Raw genomic sequence first — 7,178 nt, 5'->3', positions numbered from 1 at the left:
CGCGGGCGTGACCCGTCGTCTGGCGGCTTTGCAGTCTCGGCTCCGTTGCTAGTTCCGGCCGGTCCACCGACAGTGCAGCGGGCTTGGGCAACCCGCACGGCGCGACCGAGTCGATGCAACGAAAAAGAGCGAGCATGAACGTGCTTCTTGCCGCACGGCTCCCACTCGTCTTTCGGGAAGGTTGTGCCGTAGCGAGCTCGAACGCCGTCATCTCGGAGTGCAAAATAAGCGTGTTGGGGCGCCTGAAGGTGGCCTCCGCCGCACACAGACTGCGTCCGGCCCGCCGAGGGCGAGGACGGACGCGCAGTCGAACGATTACCTGGTTGATCCTGCCAGTAATCATATGCTTGTCTCAAAGATTAAGCCATGCATGTCTAAGTACATGCCGAAATAAGGCGAAACCGCGAATGGCTCATTAAATCAGTTATGGTTCCTTAGATCGTTTCTTCCTACTTGGATAACTGTGGCAATTCTAGAGCTAATACATGCAGTGAGCCTGGAGCCCTTTGGGTAACGGGTGCTTTTATTAGACCAAGATCGATCGGGTTTCGGCCCGTATTGTGTGGTGACTCTGGATAACTTTGTGCTGATCGCATGGCCACGAGCCGGCGACGTTTCTTTCAAGTGTCTGCCTTATCAACTTTCGATGGTAGGTTACTTGCTTACCATGGTTGTTACGGGTAACGGAGAATCAGGGTTCGATTCCGGAGAGGAAGCCTGAGAAACGGCTACCACATCCAAGGAAGGCAGCAGGCGCGCAAATTACCCACTCCCGGCACGGGGAGGTAGTGACGAAAAATAACAATACGGGACTCTTTTGAGGCCCCGTAATTGAAATGAGTACACTCTAAATCCTTTAACGAGGATCAATTGGAGGGCAAGTCTGGTGCCAGCAGCCGCGGTAATTCCAGCTCCAATAGCGTATACTAAAGCTGCTGCGGTTAAAAAGCTCGTAGTTGGATCTCAGTTCCAGACGAGTAGTGCATCTACCCGATGCGACGGCTCGGACTGAACATCATGCCGGTTCTTTCTTGGTGCACTTCATTGTGTGCCTCGAGATGGCCGGTGCTTTTACTTTGAAAAAATTAGAGTGCTCAACGCAGGCGAGTCGCCTGAATAAACTTGCATGGAATAATAGAACAAGACCTCGTTTCTGTTCTGTTGGTTTTTGGAATACGAGGTAATGATTAAGAGGGACGGACGGGGGCATTCGTATTGCGGCGCTAGAGGTGAAATTCTTGGACCGTCGCAAGACGAACTACTGCGAAAGCATTTGCCAAGAATGTTTTCATTGATCAAGAACGAAAGTCAGAGGTTCGAAGGCGATCAGATACCGCCCTAGTTCTGACCATAAACGATGCCAACCAGCGATCCGCCTGAGTTACTCAAATGACTCGGCGGGCAGCTTCCGGGAAACCAAAGTATTTGGGTTCCGGGGGAAGTATGGTTGCAAAGCTGAAACTTAAAGGAATTGACGGAAGGGCACCACCAGGAGTGGAGCCTGCGGCTTAATTTGACTCAACACGGGAAAACTTACCCGGCCCGGACACTGGGAGGATTGACAGATTGAGAGCTCTTTCTTGATTCGGTGGATGGTGGTGCATGGCCGTTCTTAGTTGGTGGAGCGATTTGTCTGGTTAATTCCGATAACGAACGAGACTCTAGCCTATTAAATAGGTGCGGGGTTCCCAGCACCTTACAACCTTCTTAGAGGGACAAGCGGCTCCTAGCCGCACGAAACAGAGCAATAACAGGTCTGTGATGCCCTTAGATGTCCGGGGCCGCACGCGCGCTACACTGAAGGAAGCAGCGTGTCTTTATCCCTGTCTGAAAAGACTGGGTAACCCGTGGAACTTCTTTCGTGATTGGGATAGGGGCTTGCAATTGTTCCCCTTGAACGAGGAATTCCCAGTAAGCGCGAGTCATAAGCTCGCGTTGATTACGTCCCTGCCCTTTGTACACACCGCCCGTCGCTACTACCGATTGAATGATTTAGTGAGGTCTTCGGACCGATGTCCGGCGCGGCCTTTCGGTTGCGCCGGTCTGTTGGAAAGATGACCAAACTTGATCATTTAGAGGAAGTAAAAGTCGTAACAAGGTTTCCGTAGGTGAACCTGCGGAAGGATCATTAACGGATTGTGAAGGGTGAGCGCCTCAGCTGCGTCTGCGCCCGACACTTTCTGCCGCTGACCCCGTTTGGACGCGGGGTCGGCTTTTCCCCACGGGGCTGCCTGAATGTGGAGCGGCACCCCGTGACAAATTGTTGCGCCCAGCGGACGCCAACACCGCGACCTTGGACGGTCGGCCAGGTGGCGGACGCGGGTACAAACGGCGCAACGCACTCATAGGTCGGCTTTCGACCCGCCACTGCACCGTGGCTCGAAGCGCTCGAAATGCGCGACCCGACCGCTGCGGGACCGCCTAGTACTGTAAACAGGAGCGGCGGAGCGCGAACGGCGAGTCGTGGTTACGTCGGTAGAAGGCGAGGCTGCGCGTTCCCGAAACGCCAGCCGAGTGCCCTCCCGACCGTTCGAGCGTGCAAGAACGAGACCCGACAATCGCGCGGCGACTGCCAAGTACGAGAGGAACGGCACAAGCGTCGGCGGTCGGTCAAGGAACTGGCGATGTGACGGGTCCGCTGTGCACCAGTGCATACCGTCCCGCCGTCCGCGGCAAGCGCCTCCGCGTCCTCGGGTGACGGAGGCTGCCGGTCGGTTCTTGCAGGCGAGGGATCTCGCTGGCACCGGTTCGCGTTGACGCGCGGCCGGTCATGGCACGGCGATGCGACGGCCGAGGTGCGCAGTACTCGATGGAGGAACCGCACGCTCCGATGACCGTCCCGCCCTCCGCGGCGTATGCGTACCGACCGTAATGGTTGCAGCAGCGCCGGCCGGCTTTTGAATTCGCCACACGAAACACGGTGCGAGATCGCGGTTAGGGGAGCGTCGACGTTGCCAGGCGTTTTGCTTGCTGCCGAGGGAAAGGCGGCACGGCCACGTCGCGCTCGTCGCGATTAGCGGGTCTGCGCGCTTTGGGAAGGTGCCGCAACGACTTGCCGAAAGAGGAAGCACGGAAGAACGAGGGACTTGGACGTCCCGACAATTGAACGCACTTGCGGCCAGGCCCTTGCTGGCTTCGTTCTTCCGCCTCGAGTAGGCTCGTACGCGGCTCCGGCGCCGAAAGTGGTCCTTGGCACCGACTTCGGTGGACGTGGGAAGTGCCGCGCAAGTACGGCGCGCCTGGCTCCACCTGTTGGCTAAAGTAGGCAGCCGGATCGGCATTTTGGTGTGCGGTGGCAAACCGTGGATGCGAAAAAAGCTTGTGCGATTTCGTGGAACAAAAAGCGGGGGTCCCCCTTTTTATGCGGAGGAGACCGACCCGCCCGCCGTGGTGAACCGCGACGCCACGGTAAAAACGGGAGAGGCTTGTCGATGGGACCGTGCATCCCGCGCTCCACGGAGGCCGGGAGGCGGCCGCCCGAGGAAATGTGTAGCCGTCGAGGCCCGCATCTGCGTGCACTCTTATCCAAATGGGTGTACCGCAGGCATTTTCTGGTTAGGCGGGCCAATGAGAGCGAGCACACAACGATACCTACGGGTCCGGCTTGGAGAACCGGCTTCGACGCCTCCCGAGTATTTATAGAGGGGTGGACCACGAAAGCACTCGCAAGTAGCGGAAGCGAAACGCCGTCCGAAACACACCGTTTGCTCGATTTGCGGCAGCCGAAAAAGGCGCGGCAGAGTTTTGGAGTCCAAGCGTGCGCTGAAAAGCGCCCTTCTTGGCCACTGTTTGGCCGAGTGCCAGAAACGTTTGGTTTTGACTGTACGGAATTGAACAAACACTTTTTCACGACTCTAAGCGGTGGATCACTCGGTTCTCGGGTCGATGAAGAACGCAGCCAGCTGCGAGACTTGGTGTGAATTGCAGGACACACTGAGCACTGATTCTTTGAACGCACATTGCGGCCTTGGGTCTTCCCTTGGCTTCGTCTGTCTGAGGGTCGGATCACATATCAAGAGAGCCTTCGGCGCACAAGGGAACGTGAGCCGTCGACTCGTTTTGACCGCGTCGGCAACACGGACAGCACGCTGAACACCTCACAGCGAGCGCCAACAGCGGCCACTCAAGGGCGAGACGGTGGCGACCGTCGTGCCAGAGCCCAACCGAAACGGGGGCGACCGACTGCATTGAGGATGTGGCACCTCGTTGAGACCGCCGCAGGACTTCGAGTCGGAAGGAAGCCTGCAGGGAAAGTGCGGTCGAGGTTGCGTACTCCTCTCTGCGACCGGGCGCGCAAGAGCTGCGAGAGCCACGGACGCGCAACTTTAACGCACGGTAAACACGAGGAGCGAAAGCCGGCCAGCAAAGCTTCTCCAGCCGTGCGCAAAGTGCGCGAGATCGCAGCCTTGCGTTGCGCTTGTTGCCCTCGAAGTAAGCAGGGTGTCCCGTAGACCGGGCGCTCGAACACGCTGCGGGGCCGTGCCTCCTCCAGGCTTTGCCGCGCGAACAGGGAACGTTCGCGCGCAAAGCGCAGGGAGGTGAGGAGGCTGCGCCCGACGTTTGCGGTTCGCTGCGTACGCGGTTGATGCGGAGAGCACGGCGCGACGACTTGCCGCGAAGCGGAAAAAGTCTCCCGCACGAGTTGGCGAAACGTTGGCGAAGCTTAAGGCGTTCTCGTCGTAGTCCGCCGTCGGTCTAAGTGCTTCGCAGTTCCCGTCCCGTTCAAAAAACTGGGCCACTCCAGTTGGGGCGGGGGCGACGCTACACGAGACGATGCCTCTCGCCAGGCTGCGTGGCTGCCCTTGCGGCGGCGGCGACTGGCCTCGGCGGTGTTTGGGCTTTCGACACGGTCGTTTATCACGCAACTGCTCGGACGACGCACGCGCGCAGCGGAATGCCGCTTGCCAGCCTTGTGAAGATGTGACCCTGTACAGGGTTGCGGGCGCACTTGGTAGGGCGTCGTACTCGGTTCGCGATGGGTTTACGAACGTGTCCCGTCACTTCCACGTCACACCGGTTGTGCGCCGCACGCGTGCAGCGGGGAAGCCGATTGCCAGCCTTGTGAAGAAGTGGCCCTGTACAGGGTTGCGGGCGCACTTGGTAGGGCGAGCGCACGCGGTCGTGCAGGAAGTTGATGGAAGCGAATGTATCCGCTGTCGACCTCAGATCAGGCGAGACAACCCGCTGAATTTAAGCATATCACTAAGCGGAGGAAAAGAAACCAACAGGGATTCCCCGAGTAGCTGCGAGCGAAACGGGACCGAGCCCAGCACCGAATCCCCCGTCCTTGCAGGCGGTCGGGAAATGTGGTGTATGGGAGGCGACGTTCTCGGGTGTTTGCGACGGTGCAAGTCCCCCTGACAGGGGCTTGTCCCAGAGTGGGTGCCAGGCCCGTCTCCGCCGTTGCGCGCCCGGGATGGAGCCTCCCGTGAGTCGGGTTGCTTGAGAGTGCAGCCCTAAGTGGGTGGTAAACTCCATCTAAGGCTAAATACGACCGAGAGACCGATAGTTCACAAGTACCGTGAGGGAAAGTTGAAAAGAACTTTGAAGAGAGAGTTCAAGAGTACGTGAAACCGCTTAGAGTAAAACGGGTGGGCCCTCGAAGCTCGAAAGCGGTGGGATTCAGTCTCCGGACGATCGCGGAGCCGGCGGCGTCAGGTAAACGGTCCCCTTCGGGGGACTGTTCCGGCTGCTGGCACGCAGACGCGGTCTCCGGGGTGCGCACTTCCCACCGCCGGTAGGACGCCGCGACGGACGCGGGTCAAAGGGAACAAGCACGACTTTGAGTCCGGCAGTGGAGGTGACCTGCCCGTCTCTTCGGAGACGGCACGCGGGAGTTATACCACGCCGTGCACGAAAAGTTCGTCACCCCGTCCAGGCCCCATGGGCTTCTCCCGGTTGTCGGGAGGCCCGAACGATGACGCCCTCCGGAAACGGAGCGGAGAACCCGCTGGGCAAGCTTGTCGTCTCCTGCTTGTTATATAAAATTGTTATATTTCATGCAAGAAGCAAAACAGTTCAACTATTAAACCCAATTTCATATGAAGGTCAAAACATTGCTGTGGTAGACGAACACAAGATACTCGGAGTTACTTTTTCCTCTCACCTTAGTTGGAACTCGCATGTAGAAGAGCTATGTAGGAGACTGTCATCAACTACTGGAGCATTATCACGATGTCAACGCTTGCTCCCGACAAAGGTAAAGCTTCAAATATACTACGCGCTCTTCGCATCCCACCTCAACTACTGCAACCTGGTTTGGATCACCACAACTAAACAGAACCTAAATAAAATCTTGCTTCTGCAAAAGAAGATTCTCCGACATATTGCAGATATTCCCTACCTGGCCTCAACTAGAACAGTCTTTCAAGAATACACTGTCATGCGGGTTCAGCACTTATACAAATTTCGGGTCTTACAAGCTTTCTACTTTTCCGACACTTATAAAAAATTCCTGGAAACTATATCCCACCTAAAACTTAATGACACTACCATAAGTACGAGACATACTTTAGCGTGGTTTGTTCCTCATTACCGAACAACATACAACTTACAAGCATTGCACTATAATTTGCCATCTATCCTAAATGAATATACCGAACTTACTACTGCTACACACCGGCAGTTGCGTGAATTTTTTACGTCTATGTTGTAGCCCTCGCATTGATATGTCTTGACTATGCAAACTTTAGCTTATCTTGTCATACCGCATTCTTCTATTTTCAATATTCTGTGTTTGATCATTACGCGATATTGCTATTCCGTAAAATTTCTATACTTTCTGTACCTTTCTGTATTACAAAGTTGTTTATGCTGTACTAAACGTTTAAATGCATAATCTCATTTTGACTCTCTGTATGCTATTGTTATTGCTTGATGTAATTCAAACTGCAATTTTTACAATATTACTCATGTATATTTACGTATGATCTTACAAGCCCATTTTGTACTGTTAACGTCGTATGCTGCCAATTGTAAAGGGTCTTCAGGGACCAAGTCAAGCTGCCTCGAGCAGCTTTTATCCCTGAAGCCCATCCAGAATTTCTCTGGTGAAATAAACTTTGACTTTGACTTTGACTTTGCTGTCCGGGTTGGTCCCGCGGCGGCGGGTTGGCCGGCGAGAAGCCTCTGCGAGCGGGGCTATTCTCCCGCGGAGGCGCTATCGTGGTTTGCGGCGA

At 55.7% G+C, this 7,178-nt stretch overlaps 2 non-coding genes and 1 pseudogene across 2 annotated transcripts; all 3 read left to right on the top strand.

The window, feature by feature from the left end:
• Window positions 1-316: 316 nt before the first annotated feature.
• On the top strand, window positions 317-2,131 carry LOC142794980 (small subunit ribosomal RNA). Its single transcript, XR_012892670.1, has one exon. It is a non-coding gene; the product is annotated as a small subunit ribosomal RNA (ribosomal RNA).
• Window positions 2,132-3,850: 1,719 nt separating this feature from the next.
• On the top strand, window positions 3,851-4,003 carry LOC142794985 (5.8S ribosomal RNA). The gene has a single exon (XR_012892674.1). It is a non-coding gene; the product is annotated as a 5.8S ribosomal RNA (ribosomal RNA).
• A 1,154-nt stretch (window positions 4,004-5,157) lies between these two features.
• Window positions 5,158-7,178, top strand: part of LOC142794982 (large subunit ribosomal RNA) — a 5,151-nt pseudogene continuing 3,130 nt past the window's right edge.

Source organism: Rhipicephalus microplus, unplaced genomic scaffold (genome assembly GCF_043290135.1).
Source record: "Rhipicephalus microplus isolate Deutch F79 unplaced genomic scaffold, USDA_Rmic scaffold_518, whole genome shotgun sequence".
Lineage (NCBI taxonomy): Eukaryota > Metazoa > Arthropoda > Arachnida > Ixodida > Ixodidae > Rhipicephalus > Rhipicephalus microplus.
Note: the sequence above shows the minus strand (reverse complement) of the source record. Positions and strands in the feature narration are given on the sequence as shown.